Here is a 25,199-nt window from a genome sequence, read left to right on the forward strand (position 1 = left end):
ATACTTCTAATTATTAGGTTGTTTTTTCAGACTTTGAGCATATGGGCTCATTAATAGGTAATCTAACCTATTTTAACTCCAAATAAGAACTCTTCTAAGCCATCTCATGCAAATAAAAATTTTATCCCATTTATGAGGGCTTATTGAAGAGAAGATTATACAAACTCATTCTCCTGTTTGAAACCCTTGTAGGACAGGTCTCCTTACAGTCCACTCAGATCTCTCATACTAGCGTGTGAAGCCTGCATCTGTTTTGTGTCCCAAATCCCATAGCTCACAGCTAGCTTCAGAAAATGGTAACAATAGTTTACACGGTTCAGGTTGGCAGTAAACTGTCCCTTGACTTTTTTCCCTTACCAACAAACCCAATTTGTCATAAATTTTATTATTTTTTTTTTTACAATTTCCATGTACACTATGCACAAGGAACTCTTCCTCTTTTCAGAGAGGTTACGTGCCTTGCCCAGAGCTGGCAACAATTCAAGGGCTAGGCCACAACCAGATCTTAGATTCAAATCCTGAATGTTTTTCCTGGTCACAGAATCATTTGAAAATCTGATGAAACTCATGGACCAATCCTCTTCCCAGAAAAGTACACACATAAATATATTTTGGCGTACACTTTTAGAGAACGTCAATACCCCAAGTTAGGAGCCTCCAACATAGAGGAATCAGTGTATCTTCTTGGGGGCCATACTCAGAACCCAACAGGCGTCACAAGGACCCCAAAGAGAGCTACTGGGCTCCATTCCTCAGCTACATTTGTGGGCTGAAAGGGGTGTAAGGAAGTAAAAAGAGGGAAAGGAAAGAGAAAAGAAAAGGAAAATCAACTATTTGATAAGCATCTGTGTCATAAATTACTAAATCAAAGAGCTCTTCTCTTTCCTAATTTCCATTTTATTGCTTCTTTTTTGGCTCAAAAATGAGTCGAGGTCAGTGATCATAGTAATCTTACACAAGATGTGCTTTTAAAAAAAAAAACAACAAAACACTTTCCTATAGAAGTGATCATAATTCTTTAGGAAAAATAGTTTGAAGTTATCAGAGATCATACATAAATGTGGCAGTGTTGTTTTCTAAATGTAACATGTCCATGTGTGTTGCATGGAAAATCCAAATGTTTACTACATAATTTTTTAAAAGATAGAAAGGATATGTCAAAATTTTAACAAATGTGACCTCTGGGTGCTAAAGCATTGTGGCTAATTTTAATTTTCTGCTTTATACTTTCCCATATCTACCAAAATTCCTGCAAAAAATGTATATAATGTTTAGAATTAGGGAAGCATCTATTAAAATGTGTTTACTGCCTAGCCATGCGTCATTTCAGAGATGAAAGAAAGATGAAGGATGGCCAACTTGTTTTACACTCAGCAGCTGGGTGGATGAGTTCTGGGGGTGGAACAGCTCACAGTGTTCAGAAAAGACCAGACAAGAATATTAAGAAAGGGTAAGAAAAAACCCACAGGAAGGAGAGTAAAATAGAAAAGGAAGAAGAACTGCGTGGACAGAACCGCAGTAGCAGACCAAAGAAACGAGTGTGATACAAACATAATCAGAACCCATTTCGGGGCACAAAAATAGTCTCTTTTTATACAAAATGCATAGAGTAACACAGAATCAATATCAGGTGCCTCCCCTCTTGGCCAATTTTACCTTGCCACCCACTCGCCAGTCCTCATGTTCAGAGCTCACCACGTTTCCATCAAATGATGTCTACGTGCTGACTCTGACTGCTGGTTCCCAGCATCGTTCCATGGGACCTGCAGGCTCTCCTCCAACCATCCTGAGTCTGGTGGACTCACTCCCACATCATCACCCTGGGTAGCAGCCAAATCAGGATGATTCTTTCACCCCTGATCACGTGAGGTCCAGCAGGGTGGTGACACAGTGAGCTTCCTGTCATGTGGTCCACTGAGTGCTGCAGGACCCTGTGTGTGACCACTGTTGCCACTGAATCAAAGCATGTTCAGAAATGGCAGTGCAGATGCTTTTCAAACAACAAACAGTAATGATAAGAGAGTCAGGTTCCACAGCTACTGGACTGTAAATTGCTGAAAGGCAGGGGCCAGAGATGTCCCGCCTACCATACCTCACCTTGCACGCATGTGTGCCCTACCATGCCTAACCTTGTACACATGTGTGCCCCAATACGATTTCATTCAATTCATTTGACAGTTAGGGTCCACTCACCCTTATGTTGGGCACTGCCACATGTATTATCCTCACCAATGACCCTAATGAAGTAAGTATTGTCATCTCCATTTTACAGATGAGGAAACAGCTCAGAAAGGCTAAGTACTCAGTTCAAAATCACATGGCTAATTTGTGGCAAAGCAGGGGTGTTAACAGGACCCTCACTCCACGTTGCTTTTCCCTACACCTCGCTCCTTTACAAGCTTGACTGAGTTATTTGGTTTTTCGTAATTATATTCTTCACAGGTTAAAAATCAGAAATTGTGTCGTCAGTCTACCAAAAGACCTCTAACCTTTCTGATTTCTTTCCAATTTCTTTACCAAGCATTTGACAACGTGCTTACTAGGGAGCAGAATTAAAAAGGCAACTTTCACCTCCATGTTGCGTATCCCAACGACATATATAAGGATTTCCAGGCTCAGGTGAGCACAAAGGCAGCACTGAGACAGTGTATCAAAGATTATATACTTATCCAAATAAAAAGCAGCCAGTTTACATTAGTAAGGGCCAGATTTAGATTTAAATTTAAGATAGTCAAGTGAAAAACTTTTTGCCCCTTCCTTTTTTTGGTTTACCAGAAATTAAAATTTTAATTAGAAATCTTATTTTTAGGATTTCAACTACTTGACCCAGTTAGGTTAACAAGAAAGCTTTTTTTTTTTTTTATTGCAGTAACATTGGATTATAACATTATATAGCTTTTGGATATACACCATAATATATTCCGAATTCTGTGTAGATTACATCATGTTCACCACCCAGAAACTAGTTATAGTCCATCCCCTCACATGTGAGCCTAATCTCCCCTTTTGCCCTGCCCCCCACCACGGTAACCACCAATCTATTCTCCGTTGCTATGTGTTTGATTGTCGTTGTTTTTATCTTGTACTTATGAGTGAGATCATACGGTATTTGACTTTCTCCCTCTGATTTATTTCACTTAGCATAATACCCTCAAGGTCCATCCATGTTGTCACAAATGGCTGGATTTCCATCGTTTCTTATGGCTGAGTAGTAGTCCATTGTGTATAAATACCACATCTTCTTTATCCATTCGTCCCTTGATGGGCACCTAGGTTGCTTCCAAGTCTTGGCTATTGTGTATAATGCTGCAATGAACATAATGGTGCAGGTATCTTTATGTCTTTGTGTTATCAAGTTCTTTGGATAAACACCCAGCAGTGGGATAGCTGGATCATATGATAGATCCATTCTTAATTTTCTGAGGAAACTCCATATTGCTTTCCATTGTGGCTGCAGCAGTTTGCACTCCCACCAGCAGTGTACAAGGGTTCCCATCTCTCCACATCCTCTCCAACATTTGTTGTTTCCTGTTTTGTTAATTATAGCCATTCTGACTGGAGTGAGGTGATACCTCATTGTAGTTTTGATTTGCATTTCCCTGATAGCTAATGATGTTGAGCATCTGTTCATATGCCTATTGGCCATCTGTATATCTTTGGAGAAATCTCTGTTCAGATCTTTTGCCCATTTTTTAATTTGGTTGTTAGTTTTTTTGTTGTTGAGCTGTATGAGTTCTTTGTATATTTTGGATATTAACACCTTATCTTATATATGGTTTGAAATATCTTCTCCCAATTGTTAAATTGTCTTTTCGTTTTGTTGATGGTTTCCTTTGCTGTGCAGAAGCTTTTTAGTTTAATGTCGTCCCATTTGTTCATTTTTTCTTTTGCTTCCCTTGCCCGGTCAGACATGGTACTTGAAAATATGCTGCTAAAACTGATGTCAAAGAGCATACTGCCTATGTTTTCTTCTAGAAGTTTCATGGTTTTGGGTCTTACATTCAAGTCTTTAATCCATTTTGAGTTGGTTTTTGTGCATGGTGTAAGGGAACGGTCTACTTTTATTCTTTTGCATGTGGCTGTCCAGTTTTCCCAACACCATTTATTGATGAGACTCTCCTTTCTCCATTGTATGCTCTTGGCTCCCTTGTCAAATATTAGCTGTCCATAAATGGTGGGTTTATTTCTGGGCTCTCGATTCTGTTCCATTGATCTGTGTGTCTGTTTTTGTGCCAGTACCACGTGTTTTGGTCACTATGGCTTTGTAGTATATTTTGAAATCAGGGAGTGTGATACCCCCAGCTTTGTTCTTTTTTCTCAGGAATCCTTCATCTATTCGGGGTCTTTTGTTGTTCCATATAAATTTTAGGATTCTTTGTTCTATTTCTGTGAAAAATGTTGTTGGAACTTTGATAGGGATTGCATTGAATCTATATATTGCTTTAGGAAGTATGGACATTTTAACAATGTTAATTCTTCCAATCCAAGAGCATGGAATACCTTTCTATTTCTTTGTGTCTTCTTCAATTTCTTTCAACAATGTTTTATAGTTTTTGGTGTACAGATCTTTCACCTCTTTGGTTAAGTTTATTCCTAGGTATTTTATTCTTTTTGTTGCAATTGTAAATGGGAATGTATTCTTAATTTCTCTCTCTGCTACTTCATTGTTAGTGTATAGAAACGCAACCAATTTTTGTACGTTGATTTTGTATCCCGCGACTTGACTGTATTCCTTTATTGTTTCTAAAAGTTTTTTAGTGGAATCTTTAAGGTTTTCTAGATATAAAATCATGTCTGCAAAGAGTGACAGTTTCACTTCTTTTCCAATGTGGATCCCTTTATTTCTTTTTCTTGCCTGATTGCTCTGGCTAGGACTTCCAATACTATGTTAAATAAGAGTGGTGACAGTGGGCACCCTTGTCTGGTTCCTGTTCTTAAAGGGATAGCTTTCAGTTTTTCTCCATTGAGAATGATATTTGCTATGGGTTTGTCATATATGGCCTTTATTAGGTTGAGGTATTTTCCTTCTATATCCATTTTATTTAGATTTTTTATCATAAATGGATGCTGTATCTTGTCAAATGCTTTCTCTGAATCTATTAAGATGATCGTGTGATTTTTATTCTTCATTTTGTTAATGTGGTGTATCATGTTGATAGATTTGTGGATGTTGAACCATCCCTGCATCTCTGGAATGAAACCCACTTGATCATGACGTATGATCTTTTCAACATATTGTTGAATTCGATTTGCTAGTATTTTGTTGAGGATTTTTGCATCGATGTTCATCAGTGATATTGGCCTGTAACTTTCTTTCTTTGTGTTGTCCTTGTCTGGTTTTGGTATCAGGATAATGTTGGCTTTGTAGAACGAGTTAGGAAGCTTCCCCTCCTCTTTGATTTTGGAAGAGTTTGAGAAGGATAGGTATTAAGTCTTCTTTGAATGTTTGGTAGAATTCACCAGGGAAGCCATCTGGTCCTGGGCTTTTACTTTTTGGGAGCTTTTTGATTGCTGTTTCGATCTCCTTACTGGTGATCAGTCCATTCAAATTTTCTACTTCTTCTCGGTTCAGTTTTGGAATGTTGTGTGTTTCTAAGAATTTATCCATTTCTTCTAGATTATCCAATTTGTTGGCGTATAGTTTTCATAGTATCCTCTTATTATCTTTTGTATTTCTGAGGTGTCTGTTGTAATCTCTCCTCTTTCATTTCTGATTTTATTTATTTGAGCCTTCTCTCTTTTTCTCTTGGTGAGTCTAGCTAAGGGTTTGTCAATTTTGTTTATCTTTTCAAAGAACCAGCTCTTGGTTTCATTAATTTTTTCTATTTTTTTTTAGTCTCTATTTCGTTTATTTCTGCTCTGATTTTTATTATTTCCTTCCTTCTGCTGATTTTGGGCTTTGTTGTTCTTTTTCCAGTACCTTTAGATGTGCTTTTAGATTGTCTATTTGGGATTTTTCTTCTTTGTTGAGGTAGGCCTGAATTGGTATAAGTTTCCCTTTTAGAACCAGTTTTGCTGTATCCCACAGATTTTGGCGTGTCGTATTCTCATTTTCATTTGTCTCCAGGAATTTTTTGATTTCTCCTTTCATTCTTCATTGACCCAATCGTTGTTCGGTAGCATTTTGTTTAATCTCCACATTTTTGTGGGTTTTCTGGTTTTTTTTCTTTCTGTAGTTGATTTCTAGTTTCATACCTTTGTGGTGAGAAAAGATGCATGGTATTATTTCGATCTTCTTAAATTTAGTGAGACCTGTTTTGTGGCCTAATATGTGATCAAGCCTGGAGAATGTTCCATGGGCATTTGAAAAGAATGTGTAGTCCGTGGTTTTTGGATGGAATGTTCTGTATGCATCTACTAAGTCCAGCTGGTCTAATGTGTCCTTTAAGGCCACTGTTTCCTTATTGATCTTCTGTTTGGATGATGTATCCATTGGTGTAAGTGGAGTGTTAAAGTCCCCTACTATTATTGTGTTACTGTCTATTTCTCCTTTTATGTCTGTTGAAAATTGTTTTACATATTTAGGTGCTCCTATGTTGGGTGGATAGATATTTACAAGTGTTATATTTTCTTGTTGGATTGTTCCCTTTATCATTACGTAGTGCCCATCTTTGTCTCTTGTTGCAGTTTTTGTTTTAAAGCCTATTTTGTCTGATATAAGTATTGCTACCCCTGCTTTCTTTTCTTTGCCATTTGCATGGAATATCTTTTTCCATCCTTTCACTTTCAGTTTGTGAGTGTCTTTAGGTCTGAAGTGTGTCTCTTGTATGCAGCATATACATGGGTCTTATTTTTTTATCCAATTGGCCACCCTATGGCATTTGATTGGAGCATTTAGTCCATTGACATTTAAAGTAGCTATTGATAAATATGTATTTATTGCCATTTTGTTACTTTTTTTTCCTGGGTGTTTTAGTAGTTCTTCTCTGTTCTGTCTTTTCCTCTTGCTCTCTTCCCTTGTGGTTTGATGGCTATCTTTAGTAATATGTTTGATTTCTTTTGTCTTACTTTTTTTCTTGCTTGTTATAGGTTTCTGATTTGTGATTACCATGAGGATCCTATTTAATATACTATGCATGTAACAGTCTATATTGAGTTGATAGACTCTTTAGCTTGACCTCTTTCTAAAAGCTCTACTTTTTCACTCCCCTCCTCCTACATTATGTTTTTCAAATCATATATAGTCTCTTGTTTAGTGTGTGTCTATCCATTACCCTCTTATCACTGAAATATGTGATTTTAGTATATTTGTCTTTTCACCTTCATATTATCTTCACACGTAGTTGATCTGCTGCCTTTACTATATTTTTACCTTACAAGTGATTTTATTGCCTGTTTTTTTGTTGTTGTTGTTTTGTTTTGTTGATTTTCTTTTATGTCTATTTGTGGTCATTGCTTTCCCACTTAAATAAGTCCCTTCAGCATTTCCTGTAGAACTGGTTTCTTGGTGATAAACTCCTTTAATTTTTGCTTGTCTAGGAAGCTCTTTGCTTTATCTCTCCTTCTGTTCTGAATGACAACCTTGATGGATAGAGTATTCTTGGCTGTAGATTTTCTCCTTTTAGCACTTTAAATACGTCGTGCCATTCTCTTCTTGCCTGTAGGGTCTCGGCTGAGAAGTCTGCTGATAGCCTGATGGGGTTCCTTTTATATGTCACTTGTAGTCTTTCTCTTGCTGCTTTTAGGATTCTCTCTGTCTTTAATTTCAGACATTTTAATTCTAATATGTCTTGGTATGGGCCTCTTTGGGCTTATCTTGTTTGGAGCTCTCTGTGCTTCCTGAACTTGAATGTCTGTTTCCTTCCTCAGATTAGGAAAATTTTCATCTATTATTTCTACAAATAAATTTTCTGCCCCTTTGTCTCTCTCTTTTCCTTCTAGGACACCTATAATCCAAATGTTAGCATGCTTGGTATTGTCCCAGATTTCCCTTAGACTGTTCTCATTCTGTCTAATTCTTTTTTCTCTTTTCTGTTCTGCTTGGGTGATTTCCTCTAGTCTTTCGTCTAGCTTGTTGATCCATTCTTCTGCATCCTCTACTCTGCTATTGAGTCCCTCTAGTGAATTTCTCATTTCCAGTATTGTATTCTTCATTTTTGATTTTTTTAATATCTTCCAGTTCTTTGCTGTTGTGCTCACTGTATTCATCCATTCTTCTCCCCATATCTGTGAGCACCCTCATGATATTTTGTTTGAACTCTTTGTCGAGTAGGTTGCTTGGTTCTATTTCATTTAGTCCTTTTTCGGGGTTTTGTACTGTTCCCTTGCTTGGAAAGCATTCCTTTGCCTCCTCATTATGGCTCTTTCTCTGTGCTTATTTCTATGTATTAGGTGAGTCGGCTATGTCTCCCAATCTTGGAGAAGTGGCCTAATGTATGAGATGCCTTATGAGGCCCAGCAGTGTGCTTCCCTCTCGTCACCAGTCCATAAGAACAAGGAGTGACCCCTCTGTGGGCTACTTGTGTCTTTCTGCTGTGGCAGGGTTGCTCTTACTTCAGGTATCCAGGGAGTCTAGTCTTTCCTTCCCTGGCCAGCTGTTTGTAAATCTGGTTTGGGGAGCCTCAGCACTGTTGGCTACAAAGTCTAACAGCACACTCCTATTACAGTTTTCCTCTTAATTGGGTTGGTACCCAGTGTAGCTGGTTGCTAGTCTCAGGGGCTTACAGTTGTGATAGGCCTCAGGCCTACAAGGCTGTTGTCAGACCTCTTAGGAGTGCAGGTGAGTGGGGCTGGCCCTAGACACAGGGCACTCAATTGTTTCAGGGTTTGGAAGGTGAGGCTGATCCTTTTTATGGCTATTTATGAAGCAGAGGTCTTCTGCCGCTGATAAGCCTCACCCCCAACAGGACCACATATACATCAACACAGTCCTGGTCTGTGCACACTTCTCAACCCCCTGGAGCACACTCTGATGCCGCGCTGCAGGGGCCCCCACTTCTCCACCAATGCCCCTACAGTTCACCTGGTCCTCACACAGGCCCCACCCCACCCCACAGAGGCAGACCCCCTTGCCTGCCTGTAGAGGATCAAGGTACCCAGTCAATACAGGTTGAAAAGTAGCCTGAGGGCTTGCTATTAGGTGGGGCCAGTCCCTAAGGCAGGCTGCCTGCCCTGATTGAACTGGATTAAATTTGTGCTCCAGTGGGCGTGGCAGACCCCTGGGCTACCATGCCAAGGGATGAACCTCAATGGCGCCCACCAGGGTCCGTGTCAGCGCGCCTGGGCCAGCTCAGAACATTGGCCCCCACCAACGTCTCAGTCTCCAGAGAGGTCCCTCCTCTCACCAAGATGCCCCCAGAACCCACCAGGTGAGTCTTGTTTCACCAAAGGACTGTCAGCCTTCTCTCTGGTGATTTTAGGTTGCTGCAATGAGTGAGTTTGTGCATGGGCCTTTTAAGACCCGGGTCTTTTTGGCTTTCGGCCGATAGCTTTTCTGGGGGTATCCTCACTGCAGTAATAGCCAGCAAAGCCAGACAGTAAGACACCCGTCTCAGTTGTGCTGAGTCTGAAGGACGCTTACGGCAGTATCACCCCCGCTCTGGACCTCACTCCTCCAGGGAGGGCTGAGTACCTTAGGGGGCTCCCGCCTGGCCAGCTGAGAAGCTCCGCTGCTCCCAAAGGTGGCTTTTTTCCTCTCCAGCAGGAATTTCTGCCTCTTCCGCCTTAGTCAGGACTGTCCTTTGTTGTGGGGGTTCTTTTTATCCAGTTTTCAGTTTTCTCTCCACGGTAATTTATCCAAAAATAGTTGTAACCTAATTGTGTTTGTGGGAGGAGATGAGTTCAGTCTGCTCACGCCACCATCTTGACAAGATCTCCCCCTTCCTATTCTTTACATCCAGTTGATCTTTTCATCAACAAACACACCACAGGTTAACCGAGCCAGCCCAGTCCTCCTCTGCCTGCGTCTGGTTTCCATTCCCAGGACGTCTCTGGCCCGCGCAGGGCTCTGCCTGCACAGGAGGTGGAAACACAGCACCTCACAGAGGAGACAACTGCTCCCACCACCTGCAATTCCACCTAACAGGTAAGCTGAGGGAGGGAAGGGAAAGGAAAAGACAAAGATGCACTTTGCAAAGTTAACTCAGGATTTTGCAGGAGGGCTGCAACTCAACCCTACTGCTATGTTCTCAGCGAGACCGCACAAGTTCTAAAAGGCACCGAACATACAGGGTACCAAATCGACTATTTCACGAATTAAGGCCAAAAACATAAAACTAAAAGACCAATTAATTTATATATATATATATATATGAAATCCGTCAAGTTAATATCCAGGTACTCCACTCATTATTTTAAAGTAAAAGAGGAAAAAGTTTATAAAAGCCACTGATCATAGTATGATCTGTGTCAAATCTCTCCTCTAGTCTTTCTTTACGTTCTCGACTGAGTTAGATACAACTTTACAAGAATCTGCTGTTCCAGCAAATTGACTCTCCAAAATTACTTTCCACAGCTATTTGGCAATCATTAACCTCAGAATCATCTATTAAAAGTTAAAATAAGCATTTCCAAATGCAGCTCCCTTCCTCTCCTGCCACTCTCCCCCTCAGTCGCTGTGCCACAACGTCCAGCCTTGAGGTCCTCCCACGTACCCAACCGTTTCCAACTTCAAGGAAACAGCCTCTTCTTCAAGTCTTTCCCTAATTTCTATTTACTGTCCAGGTGTCAGCTTAGCTACCACTTCCTTAGAGAACCCTTATGAGAAAGGCGCCCCCACTGTGTCTTTCTCATAGTAAGCGGTGCTTCTCAGCACTGATTGAAACATGTTAAATAGATAAGCAAATGAACAAACAAGTGAATAAATATAGTTGTACTGCTTTCTCTTTGTAGAAGCTTTTCTGTTCATTTTATTTTATTTTTACTATGCGTTGGCAAGCAGAGCCAGGCAACGATTGGCAAGGATTCCCTCCAAACTGAATGCATGTTCTTCCTTATTCTCACAATAAGGACACTCTCCAATAACTTTACCGTGACTCGGGCTATTACCAGGGTCATTACCAGTAAGAAAGTGCTTGTATGTGTGTGTGTCTGTGTGTGTATGTGCATATACATATATACATATAGAGAGAGAGAGAGATAGCTTCCTAACAAAAAAGCACCTCAGATAACATTGCCTTACAAGCAGAATATTACAAAACTCAAATTATTTGCAATGGGTCAATTGAGGATTTAAAAAACATTAGATGCACTATATACTTTTACACGTGGAAAAGGATACATGTTGGATAGGGCATCCCTAAAGAGGGGCATATGGCCTACTTCTGCAAAATGGGTTTTGCCTTCTCCTGTGGGACTGGGGAAAGCTGACGCCCTGTCGGGGGAGGGTGGCGGGGGACAGGATAACATCCCTGTGCACCTGCAGCCTCTCAGGTTTCTACTCCTTCCTTCCCCAGGTCTTCTGCCTGCCCCAGGCCTCCAGGGATTGTCACAGCCAGAGAAGCAACATGGGAACAGAAGATCCAGCTGCCTGAAAACCTAATTGAAGAGGACCCTTCTATGAAGAGGCTCCTAATATTGAATAAAAAAGAGAGTACAGATGGGGCAAGAAGCCAGCTGAGTTTCTTTCAAGGAAATGAATGAAACACAGAACTAAAATCTGCAACAAAATTATGCTTTTGAGGTTGTGTCAAGAAGGGACTCTAATTAATGTTAGATAATTTTTCATAATTAAAAAAAATTAAACAAAGCAGAGCATTAGCTTTCCTTACCCCTCAATAACTTCAGGAGGTATTAAGTAAAGGTGCTAAACCTGTGCTGCCCATATTCCAAAGGGCTTCTTACCAAACTACACCATCGCGTCAAAAACGCCCAGAGTACTTATTTAGCCACCCATTTTTAAGTGACACTTGAAAAACGAACACCATCACGCTTTCCAAAAATAGAGCAAATCAGCTTTGTTTTACTTGTCAGAGCAGGCACAGAGCATCCACCCACTGCTTGCTTCTTTAACTGCTAGAGTGGTAGAGGTATAGAAATAGAGAATAAAACTGATACAGATACAATTCATCTCACGCACACGATGCAAATAGCAATGGCTTCTACCCTACTGATTAATGAGTAATTTTTCATTATTTACTCTGTGCCCATCATGGGCTAGAATTCAAGAGAAAGCAAGAAAAATATGGGGTGCATGGCCCATACTTCTAAGAAGCTTATCATCTAGTTGAAGAAAAAAAAAAACTACTGGCCATAGAACAAAAATGAAGGAACAAACAGCACTATGTAACTAAACACTAAGTGGTAAGGTAATTTTTTTTAAACCAAAACCATTTTGAATTTGAAAATAAAGAAAAGTTTTTACAAGGCAGCACGATCTGGGCTGAACCCTGAAAATGGATAGGATTTAGACTGGCAAAAAAGAGGAGGGGGACAGTCCACGTCTGAAGGTGAGGAGGAGAGACAGAAGCAAAGAGCGAGCGGTTGGGTGGGAGGCTGAGAAGGCATCTGGCAGACGTGAGGCTGAGGAGACTGGTCGGTCTCCTGAGAGGCTCAGGCTGGAGACCAGTGAAAACACGGGGTGGAACCAGGCTCTGAAGAATCTGGACATCCAGGCCGCGTACTGCAAACAGCCATGAGAGACATCCCCACTGAAAGCACCAAGATTCGAGAGGCAGTGCTGGAAAGGAGCTAGTGTGACAGGTACCACTGCAAAGCACACACCCAGGTGGGCAAGGAACTGGAGTTGACATCTGTGTGACTGAAGTGAATTTCCGTTTTGAGGCGCCCATTCTACTGAAGGATGAAAACTAAATTTCAGTCAGTTCAGGAAAACCTCAATCAAGTTCTGGGTTCCTCTTTCTCAAGGGCTGCATCCAAATTCCAGAGGATCACAAAACGCTAGCCTGGGGTGGGGGTGCGGGGGACAGGACGGGTGGAGGTCATCACTAGCCCTTACCCCTGCAAACATCGGAAGCTCTTCCAGCAGCTGGTCTCCCCAGAGCCTTCCCTCGTCCTCCTCCTCCCCGTCAAGCCTGCTCCTAGTCCGGTGCTCTCGGCTACATTCTGCCCCTCTGGGCACACAGGCATCTCCTGGCTGCCCCCTAAGTTCTCCTTGCCATAACAATTGGCAAAGCTATCTCAGGTCCGTCTAACTAGAAGCCATCTCTACTCTTCTCCAGTTCCACTCCCTACTTTTCTGAGGACAGGAAGAACTGATTTGGAATCTTCCAGATCAATTCCCTTTACGCCTGGAACTTGACTCCTAAACTTGAAAAGTCAGGCACTTGACTCTTTTGTGGTATGGGATATGCTGGGTTTATCTTTTCCTTAAAAAATAAGCTGGATTGCCAAATTGGAAAAAAATTTTAAAAAGGGCAAGTATAATAGGAAACAATAGGGAGGGATACTGGTTAATGTCTCAAACGTTATCACATCAAACCAAGCAGGAGGAAAAGAAGACCTGAACCAGGGGATCTTTGGGAAAAGAGGATAAATAAGTAAGTTTATTGATATGAAAAGGAAAAGCTGGCAGGAATGCCTGACAGAAGCCGAGGATACCAACTAGGAGAGGAAATAAAATCACCCCAGGGTTTCCAGCCTTTGAGATCAGGAAAGCGATGGCATTCTCAAAACAGAAGCCAGTTCAGAGTGGCAAGGTTCTGAATTTGGTTTTGAATTACATTCACACAGGCTCTTCTGGTTCAAGGTGATGATCGAAAATACCAGCAGAAGGATGCGAGACTTACTCTAGGACTTGGGACTGCTCAGTTGTTTCTCAATATATTCATTATTACAGTTTTCTGATACTATCAGATTTCAAATAACTTTACAGTTTAAAGAGAAAGCACAACTGATCTTTTACAAGTTTTCAAAATCTTCAACCACTACAATCTGCCTTTCCATTCACACTTCTCTACTAAATGGCCTCTTCTTTTGTAGGAATAGGTACAGAGGTTATTCGTTCTCTGAAAAAAAAAATATTGAGCTGAAAAAGAGACCAAGAATAATGCTGTGGTGTCTCTGCAGGATTTGGGCGGCTGAAGCAGAATGGGTCACAATAAAGCTGACAAAATGAACACCAGTCCCAGCTGCTTGCACCCTACCAAGGCCTGGGGCGAACTCTGGCAGTCCTGGGACTGATAGATGTACCTGCTGCCACCTCACTCGCTCACTCTTGGCCCAGACAATAACCTGAAGAAACAAGGAAGAGTCCATTATAGCACTGAAGAGCAAAAGGCAATGGGATGACTGAAGCCTACGACAGGCACTCCTGGCATACGGGATCAACAGGGGCAGAGGGCGGAGAGATTTCACATCACAAACGATTAGGCCAGCGTCAGTCAGATTAGTACACTTCAGGGAGTGAAAATCCAGTAACAGAAAATAAATACCTAAAGGAAAACACTTTAGGGTTATGTGTGTATGTGAAAACTAGAACGTTAAAAATTCAGGATCATGCCAGGCCACGTGATTGATCTTAATTTGGAGATATATTTCCTCATTTCAATAACACTGATTATCCTAAAAAGAAGTGATTGTAGGGGCTAGCCTGGTGGCATAGTGGTTAAGTTCACATGCTCTGTTTGGTGGCCCGGGGTTCGCAGGTTTGGATCCTGGATGTGGACCTAGCACTGCTCGTCAAGCCACGCTGTGTCAGCATCCCACATAAAATAGAGGAAGATTGGCACAGATATCAGCTCAGGTACAATCTTCCTCAAGCAAAAAGATGAAGACTAGCAACAGATGTTAGCTCAGGGCCAATCTTCCTCACCAAATAAATAAATAAGTGACTGGAATAAAAATGGAAATTAAAAGATGTGAAAGTATAATTGGTGGATAAAAGAAACGTATTCCTTCCCCACTCACAACCTTTTCAACCCTTCCCTCGCACTTGAACATTTTAGTGTATAAACGAAGAATGAAGAATGGCAGGTTTAAGATAACATAGTCCCCAAATTATATTTAAATCTATTCAATAAGAAGATATTTAATCAAAACCACCTAAAACTCAAATTACTATTCCTGTACAATGAAGACAAATATTAGAACACAAAGCACTTCTATCTTTAAGGAGAAACTCCCCAGTCCATGGGAACAGGAAGAGGGAATTCAGCGTCTGCTTTGTTTTAGGGTTTCTTCCCACTAAATTGTGATCTTGCCTTGAGACTTTTGGGGTTATGCCTATCCTTCTCTCCAGTCCCAAATGGCTAGGACTAAATGGCCCATTATTCCTGTAGAGTCTAGAAACAAGGATCTGAATGCCTGACTCCTCATGGTCCTGTAATCTAAAAACCCAGGAAAAAGGCACAATCTCTTTAATTACATATTTGCTAAAATATAAGGTTTAAATGTATCCAAATCGAAAACAGTAAACTATATTTACTCTCATTCACATATCACATTACCCCCTTACCATTCTGTACTTTTTCTGTTTCCCTAACATACTATACATTATACTTATCATACTTAATGTTTACTGTCTGTCTCTCCCTGTTGAAATGGAGGGTCTGTGAGGACAAGGATCTTCTTCTTCTTCTTTTTTTTTTTTTGGTGAGGAAGATTAGCCCTGAGCTAACATCTGCCACCAATCCTCCTCATTTTGCTGAGGAAGATTGGCCCTGAGCTAACATCTGTGCCCATCTTCCTCTATTTTATATGTGGGACGCCTGCCACAGCATGGCTTGACAAGCGGTGCATAGGTCCACACCCAGGATCTGAACTGGTGAACCCCAGGCCGCCAAGGCAGAGTGCACAAACTTAATTATTATACCACCAGGCCAGCCCCTCAAATTTTTTATATCAAAGAATATTCACTCAATAAATAGCTGCTGAATGGATGGATTTGCATAGCCTGTGAAAATCTCGACATCCTATAAACTTGTCATTTTGAAGCAACAAAATCCTTGTGCCAGAAACAAAATACAGGTCCAGGGCTGGACAGCTATATCCTGGTCATCCTGGGCAGATACCATTACTGAATCTGTAAAACCTATACCTTAATGCTTGGGAGGTATAATTCAAAGACAAATGGAACAATTTCAGATATGTAGACCAGGGTGTCACTGTCATCAACTAAAAGCAAATTAAAGAGTTCAGTAACCACTGGAGAACTAAAATATGGACACCTTTAATAAAAAATTAACACCTTCTTAAAGCAGACTTGGGAAGAGGCATAGGTCATGCCACAAATGAATAAAGAGCTGGGGTCAGTGACCTTCAGGTGATGCTAGGACCTAGGTAATGACACACGACCCTGAGAAAGACATCATGATCTGCTCTCCCTGGCTGTTTCCACCGGGAATGTGGATACCAATTCCCTCCATTTTAATTTCTCCTTTTCTTTCTGCTCTTACTACTCACTCTCAGTCTCTCATTCCCGTGCTTTGTTCTCCCTGCTGCTGTCTCACGCAGGACCTCTCTCCCAGGCATATGCTCCACCCGGCAGGAGCAGAACTTGTCACATGCAGAGAGACAAGCAGTCCTCTCCTGCCCACCAGCAAGTGCCAAGCTCAGCAGTGGCCTGGCATCCATAAATGAGTCCTGATCTGAATAGAGTAGAGCACGGACAGCCCCTAGAATTAACTGTTCCCTGTATACAGCACCGGGCACGCACCCAGAAGCTGAACACATTCAATGCCTCCAGCATAAATCCCCTCGAAACTGGAGAAAACGATTTTGTCTGTCAACTGCCTGAGCCTGGTGGAATTCAGCGATACCAGGGCCCTGACAGAAGATGAAACAAAGGAATGAAATAAAGACCCAACTCATTCCTTTAAGCAGGCTCGTCTGTCTGGGTTCCCAAAGAACTGGTGCCACACAATCCAACATTCGAAACAGGATGGGCCATCGCGATCTCTAAAGTTTCTTCCACTTCTAAAGCCCTGTGGTTCAATTACCACCAACTTTTCAGCATCCACTATATTATAGAAAAAATATTCTGAGCACTGTAAGGACTATTGATAAAAATATAAGAGACAACAGCTGTAGAAAATAATTAGGAGAGTGAAGGATTGAGTTGGACCTTGAAGGATTTAGGACTTAGATTGAGAATCAAGGGGGTTTTCAGACAAGAGCAATGGCATGCACAGAGAAGCAATAGCAGAGATGAACATGGCACACTGTTGAGACAGGAAAGACCCTAGACTACCTAAATAGGGCTCATGCACTAGAGCTACAGATGACAATGTGGTCAGTCTCCCTTCAGGGGACCTTGAATGCCAGGATAAGAAGTTTGGGCATTGTGGGCGAGGCTGAGCCTTTACAAAAAGCATCTGAATAAAAAAGAGACAGAGAAGTGATATTTCATTAAAATGTATCTGGTGGCCACAGGTAGGTTGAATTGGAGTAGAGAATGACTTTAGAAAGATCAGTTGGAAAAATAATGCAGTAGTTGAGTTATTGGTAATGAGAATCACTATTAGTATATTGGCAATTGCAATGAACACAAGAGGGCAGAGAGGCAGACAGAACAGGAAGAACTGTCAGCCCTCAAGGGAAGCCCCTCCCGGGATGTGGACTGACACCCTCATCCCAAGTGGGTGTGTGGGGGGCATGGCAGTTCTATCCGAGGGGTCTCACAATGGGTCAGCACATCGTGGTGATGGTACCTAATCCCTTCTTCAATACCCAAACCACATTCGTGTGACTGGCCTCCGAAAAGAGAGGTTTGCGCATCTCTGATTAACGCCTTCTCCTTTAAACTCTCTTCCTCCTTTTCCCCATTCCTTCCTTCCACCCAGCTCAGTGTCAAAAGTCTGAGAGAGGTTTCCACCACAACCACCACACCACAGAGCCCATCTCCTCTCGTTCGTTTCACAATCTTTCTTCTCTATCACCTTTTGAGTTAACCTCATTAGAAACATATTTATCAAGATACCTCGTTACCATGGTGATAAGAAGGCAACATTACAGATAGGAGAAAAAATAGCCCTCTTCTTTTACTAGCTTAAAGATTTCTCACTTTCCATCAGTTTACCTAAAAGATTAGGCCATTAATCTCCAGTCTCCCAAAATAAGCCTGCAAAGAGCTCAGCCCTCCTTCCGAGACCAAGCCTCATCCTAATTGCTCTAATTACATGAAGAACATAATGGGATACAGCAGCAGATGGCTACAGATTAAATTTGATGGAGAAGAAATTCTCCTCTCTCTCTCACTGAAGAAAGTTTGCCTTGCAAAAGGAAAATTAAATCATTTTGTTCACAAAACCAAATATATGTTTTTAAAAATGCTATCCCACTTTTCAATCTTCTTCAATAGCACCTTTCCTTAAAAACAGAAAATTCACTCATTTCATGTAGGTTTCTGTTACTATATATAACAGAGATAAATTTGTACCCCTGCTGAACAAAAGCTGTGCTCATAGAAAGCTGTTTGTCAAGAGCTTACATAATACATCATATACTGCCACAAATGCGCTCTATAATCTCAAAGACGTGCTCTACCAAATATAGAATTGGGGGGGTGTCTTTAATTTGGGCGTAACAACAAAAAGCCTCTATTCAAACCATCGTTAGCCCCAGCTTTTCATAAGGGATGGAGTGTTGACCTTCCAACCACTATATTAATACTCATTGTCTCTAACTCAAGGTCCAAAAACGAAGTCGATATCTTCCCCTTAAAAATAAGGTGGTTTTCTGGGGCTGGCACGGTGGCATATTGTTAAGTTCGCCAGCTCCACTTTGGCAGCCTGGGGTTCGCAGGTTCAGATCCTGGGTGCAGACCTACACACCACTCATCAAGCCATGCTGTGGCAGCATTCCACATACAAAATAGAGGAAGACTGGCACACATGTTAGCTCAGCGATGATCATCTTCAAGCAAAATAGGAAGATTGGCAACAGATGTTAGCTTAGGGACAGTCTTCCTCACCAAAAAACAAAACAAAACAAAGAATGGTGCTCCTCAAACTTTAAAAAAAAAAAAAAAGTTTCTCTCAACTTCTTTTTTCTGGCTAGTGGTAACATCAGGCTCAAACCTTGGAGCTGTCTTTTCAAACTCCTCATGCTATTGTCTGTACTATCAAATAGTATCTTGCATAAAGAAAGTCTTGTATACAGGAAGCCGCAAAATCTCCATCACCTACCTCCCAATACCTCAAAGGAGACATCTACCACTGCTGCCATAATCTGGGCTCCAAGGAAGTCCCCGTACCCCTACACTGAGAGCAAGAAAGGGGGACAGAACCGCTACTGGTGAAACTAGAGACAGAAACAAACTTTTCCCTCTAGTCTGAAGATGGAGGAGATTCTGAAAGCTAGATATAGGCAACAGCCCTTCCCCAAAGTTGCGAGTCTCTTGCTTCATTTCTACAATCAGTTCTATCCAGATCATTAATGTGTCTCAAAGTTCCCACTGCCAGGGCAGTCCATGCTGGACCAGGAGGGATGTGAAAATCGTAGGAGAGTCCATACTTTTTTTTTCCCACAGTTGTAACACTCCAGTGTCAGTATCAGAAATTTCTATTCTCTGTAGAAAAAAACAACAGTTACTGAATTTCCACAGCTGCTCTGATGTATCACTGCACAGCCTCTAACTGTTAAAAGAAAAATTTGTCTTCATGCTCCTATTTCTCAAAAGCAGACATTTGGGTAACATGAAGTGAATATATGGGGTATGTGACCACCGCTCCAGTACTGTTAAGGGTCGAATATTCTTTCACATATCAATTTCTGTTAATAAATGAAGTCGGTCTGCTTAGACCTCTAAGTCAGTCACCTTAATACTTGACTTGTATTTTTGTTACACTTTATTCTGATATTTCTTTGTCCATCTTCATAATGACTCAATCTGAGAAACACATGAAGAATTAAATACTGAAAAGAGAAAAATGATACAGAAAACATTTTGAAATGCCCTATTTTCTTGCGTTAAGTGTTTAAAGGTAGCTGAAAACTTGTTTTCCAAGAATCAAATCCATTTCCCATTTTGTGTGGCATGTGGGGTAAGCAGAGAAACTATCAGGACAATGGTAGGCAACATTGTCACCTCAAGGATCATTTGACCCTGTTTACAGACGGCCCGTGTTTCACCCTTGGCCCCCATGTCATGTCCTCTCCCTTCTCACAAACCTAACTGGAGCTCTTATGTTCTCTCTTCCACTCCTTTTGATAAAGCCCACTCCCCAATATGGGAACTGATAAGCTCATTCACTAATAAAATTATCAATTAACATTCGCAGAACACAACGGTTTGAAGTTTAACAAGATATATAAAGCTTTATGACAAATAAATTTCTCTTAAAGGATATGGGACAAGGAAAAGAAGAGCAAAGATTTTTATCATCCAGACATGAATTTACACAAAAACTCTTTCCAAAAGAAAAATTAACGACCCTCTATTAACTCAGTTTGTTTCCCTGATAAAAGCCCCTTGTCTCACCTTCTTAATATCTTCATTGAAAAGCCTCTGCTGAAGATGACTCAACAGCTTCCTTCATTTGTTATTCAACCAACCCATAATAATAGCCATATTATATTAATCCACATAGGCGAGGTTATGCCTTGATAGCAAATTAACTCTGAAATTTCAGCAGCTTTACACAAAGTGTGTTTCTTGCTCTTTTGGGCACGATGTCCTCTATGGATCCAGAAGCTTTCTTCCAAATGGTGACTCATGGACCTACTCTAATACATCTTGTGATTCTGTCATCTCAACACGTGGGTCTCCACCATCCACATGGCAGAGAGCTTCGGCTCATAAATGACACCTACCTATCACCTCCACTTATAGTCTATCAGTCAGAATAAGCACGTGGCCCCAACCTAAGTGCAAGGAAGGCAGGAAAACACAGCCTCGGCCTGGCTCTGAAGAGAGAAATAAAACAGGACTAGGTGAACACGTAGCCTTGTCTCTGTCACAGTGAGTTGCTGACTATATACCTACTTAACTACCATGCACCTGGAAGTCTTTATATATATTAACATCTTTAATATCCACGGCCACTCCATAAGATAGGTATTATAATTATTATCCCATTTTAAAAACAAGGAAACTGAGGTCCAAAGAAGTTAAGTAACTTACCTAAACTAGGAAGTGGCCTAGCTGGGATTCACATGCAAGCAATGGGCTCCAGAATATATTACATCATTTTGCTTCTCAAATGTGCAGAACATGGCGCTGGGCACTGTTGAGGATATCGGGCTTCAAATATCTGTAGGGCTGTCACATGAAAAAAGGATTTGGATGTGTTCTATAAGTCTTGAGAGGATAAAATAAGAGGTAGTAATGAGAGAAAAATTTAAGTGAAAAACAGACTCAGAGAGATTAAGTAAGTTGACAAGGATATTATGTACAGGCAGGATTTAAACCCAAAGCAATCTGGCCTCGGAGCCTAAGCAATCTTCCACTGCACCTCACTGCTAGTCAATTTAGAGAGTGCGGGTACAAATCTCTGTCTACAAATCACACGGGCAAGAAATGTCATTTCGATCTTTTCATTTTTTTCTGGGACTAAACTTAATTTTGGTTGTGAGCTCTATTTGGCTGGGAGGCAGAAACTTAATCTTTGCATTTTTGCTCTGAGGTCTTAGGGAGAAATCCACTCTCCTCTCGGAGAAGCTTCACCAAACCTTCCCAGGGGTTTCTTTTGAGCCCAATGCCAACCACTAGGCTCTCTCGACTCCCTTTCGGACTCTCCTTCCTCAGCTAGTCTACAAAATCTTTTTTCCTGACTTTCCCAAATTTGGTTTTATAGACAGACCCAGACTTCAAATTTCTGAAATTCAAAAACCAGACACTTGCCTCTTCTCTGCATTCTGCTGAGGTGTCTCTTCCCTCCCCTGATAACTAGCAAAGGGAAACTGTCAGAGGACAGCAGGAAGTACCAGAACGGAAAGCACACTGGTTAATACATCACTATATCACCTGTACGTAAAGGACGTCTTCTGACAATAAAGCTGCTGAGAATGAAATGAGCTGCATGAGGCAGCTGGTTCAAGAAGTATTCACGGAGCCAAATATAGAGGGTTAACGGGTCTATTTGGAAGGGGCAGGGAGTGAATGGACCAAGAACGTTTTATCTTAATGGAGAGAAGAACAAAAGAAAAGAAAAACAAAAAAAAAGACAAACCTATCACGTCAAGGAAGCCAGAACAGAATGGCTGATTTTCTACCCATTTTCAAATGGAAGAGGGTAGGAAGGGACAGGTTACCATAAATCTCAATACTGACAAGAGGATAATTAAGGAAAATATGTACAGATCATAAAGGAATAGAATGAGAACACCTAAGAACAGGATTTCCTAAGATCCTCTGAAATGAGATGAAGTTTGTCCTCCTTGCTGAGAAAGAGGAGGGAATGGTAGGGAAAAGGTGAAGGTGTGGAAGATTATCCAAAAAATTCTGAGCTGCAAGAACTCTGTCACCGCCCCTCAGTGACACCCTGATTCTGCTCTAAACCCGCGGAGCCTCCAGGAGAGAGAAGGCAGGGCATGCCGAGCAAGAAGACAGAAAGCCGCTGGAGCCCAGACGTCAACATTCACCCGTTTTGCAGCCTAGGGAATACATCCTGATTTTTCTCATAATTTTCTCTCAACTTTTGTCTGAGAGCTAATGATAAAATAATAACAATAATAATAATAAATTACTTTGAAGTACCCCCAGAGACTTCAGAAGATATGCTGAGCCACATTAAAATGCAGCTTGGAGTTATGTAAAGTATCACATGAAAATTTAAGACCCTTCAACATTCAATCTTATTTAATTTCAAAGCAGTATTTCAAACCAGAAGGCACTAAGGGAATTGAGAGAGAAAAGGGAGATAACAATATTCTATCTCTATTAAGGGGAGAATTGAGGTGGGGGGGTCTATTGAACATCTGTAATAACAGCTTCATTTGTGATACATTATAAATTTCTGTCCCTCTGTCACAATGCAAGGACAAAGGGACCATTTCTTTGTTGTTTCCTACATTATTACTATCAGTTAAAATTAAGGTGAAAAGCTACATTTCTGGCTCTGACCTCCCTTAAGCCCTAGGTGTATACATCGAATTGCTTGCTGGTTTTCCCTCCCCTTGGATCACATTCCACAAGCAGAACAAATTCAATTTGTCCAAAACTTTTCCCCAACTCTGATGTTCTTCTTTTATTCTCCATCCCAATGCACCCAAGACAAGAATCTAGGAGATTCATCCTGGACACATTTCATCCTTTAAGATGAAAGAATCACAGATTTTACCTCCTAAATTACTCAGTTGGTCTCCTCGTCTTTATCCCTTCCTCCACCTGCTCTATCAGTTCAGGCCACAGTCGTCTCTCCTCTGAACCCCCCGCACCAGCCTCCGGGCACATCTCTCCCCTTCTCATCCTGTCTCCTGACAAGCCATTCTGCGCACTAGCCCCAGAGGGATGCTTCTACAGCGCAAATGTGCTCATGCCACACCTCACAACACAGCCTTACGATGATTAGACTCCATTCTCTGTGAGGTCTAAACCAAGTTTCTTAGCATGGCAAAAACGCTTTCCATAAGTCAGCCATTAATAGCGTCACTTTCCACCAACGGCCACATCACACAATCGCTCCAATTAAGCAACATGAACAACTCGAAGTTGCAATCCCCATGCTGCTTTACACCTTTTTGTCTTTCCTGTGCCTGGAACGTCCTTTCCCTCTTCAACAAGCCACAGTTCAAAACTCCATTCCTTCAGGAACTCTTCCCTGGCTCTTTGCCGCCCCTTCTCCTCTCCCTTCAGGATGGAGTGCCCTCCTTCTCTACTTTCTCAGCACAGCAGCCCTGCCTCTCCAGCACCATCAAGCTCTAGGGAAATGTTTGTGTGTCTGCGTTACTCACTGGACTGTGACAGCTCACGGCTGTGGTCCTCTCCTCCACTCACAGTGCCCGGTGCCCAACAACATTTTCTTCATTAAGTGCCTCAATTTCTACTTGATGCTATTTGTAACATTTTCTTCTAGTTTTCAATACAGGTACAAGCGAGGGGTTTACGATAAGTAAGATTTTGTATGCTCGATTTAACAGGAAAATGGCAAGGAGCCTTTACTAACATCTTCCCCAGGTCAGCAGAGCACCACACCATCACTTTCACATGATATTTAATGTCTAAAACAGCCAGGTAAGTTAAGTAGTGGCAGTATCCTGTTTCTGCAGAGAAGGAAACACCAGCTCAGAGAGGATAATAAATTCTCCCAAGGTTATATAGCTGGGAAGTGGATACGTCAATATTGAACGACAGGGTCTATGCGAACTCAATAGTGCTTCTCACATAAGAGAGAGAACACAGAAATTAAATGGAAAGAAAAGGCAATACAAAGAATAAAAGAAGAGAAATTGTTCTACATTCTCCTCCATTCTCACAGTTTTCTCCACATTTCTCAGCAGAATAGGGGACTCTGGGTAATGGGGTCATTCTAAGATCCTGCCTGTTACTTACTACACCATGTCAATAAAAGTTCAGGTTAGCACGTTCAATAAACTTAAGTATTAATTAGTGTCATTCCTCTAGATATCCATCTACTAAATTTCTAACCTTGCAAACCATCTCACAAACATGTGGACCAGGAAAACACGTGTAGAGGCTGTTCTAATCCATCACCATTACAAATACAGCTCAGAGAACTAACCTTCCTAATGGCACTTGCACATTTTGGTGTATGACAGATATTACAAAGACGCTCAAGGCTCTGCTCTGCAAACAGAACACACAATGGAACACCTACTGGGAAAAGCTGAGTGTGAGGGTTATTTCATGTGCTCCTCCCAGAGGATGAGGATTCCCCTCCTCCAGGAAAGGGGTGAGGACAAGCTACCTCTCACACCATACCCATACACCCTAGGTTTGGGACGTTCTGGGGCAAGCTGTGGGTACTGAGGACTATGGGCTCAGTATATGAGTCATGGCTGCAAGCTCAGGGGAAAGGACTAGAACAAGTCCAATGGCCCTGGACTTCCACTTCCACAAGTCCTGCCTGGTAACATGGCCTCATAAAACTACGTTTGGCCCACTCGGTGGAGGTAATCCAGCCCCAATAAGGATTGCATTGGCTGCTAAACAACATTTGGAGTTCATCACCCAGGAAACTAAAAGAGCTACAATTCAGGGACACCAGGCAGAGAGCCCAACAACAGCAGCCTTGAAAAAGACAAAGAAGAAAAAATGTAGCAGCAACTCACTGGGCATGTGACTTGAGACTCTTGGCAGCCTGCCTTGTGGGGCTGGACAGCCTGTGGGCAGAGAATTCACATCTTCTTCTCTGCTGCCAGAGGCCAAGAAGGCCCAGACAGAGGAATACCAACTCAGATCC

At 41.6% G+C, this 25,199-nt stretch overlaps 1 protein-coding gene across 4 annotated transcripts in view; it reads right to left on the minus strand.

The window, feature by feature from the left end:
• Positions 1–25,199, minus strand: part of IGSF11 (immunoglobulin superfamily member 11) — a 123,651-nt gene that overhangs the window by 52,123 nt on the left and 46,329 nt on the right. For 2 of the 4 annotated variants that reach the window (XM_046657922.1, XM_046657923.1), the window contains exon 2: positions 20,960–21,097. The exons of the other annotated variants lie outside the window; for them this stretch is intronic. The gene's annotated coding sequence lies outside the window, so the exon portion shown is untranslated. The remainder of the gene's footprint in view (positions 1–20,959; positions 21,098–25,199) is intronic. 4 annotated transcript variants of the gene reach the window in all.

Source organism: Equus quagga, chromosome 4, assembly GCF_021613505.1.
Source record: "Equus quagga isolate Etosha38 chromosome 4, UCLA_HA_Equagga_1.0, whole genome shotgun sequence".
Classification (NCBI taxonomy): Eukaryota; Metazoa; Chordata; class Mammalia; order Perissodactyla; family Equidae; genus Equus; species Equus quagga.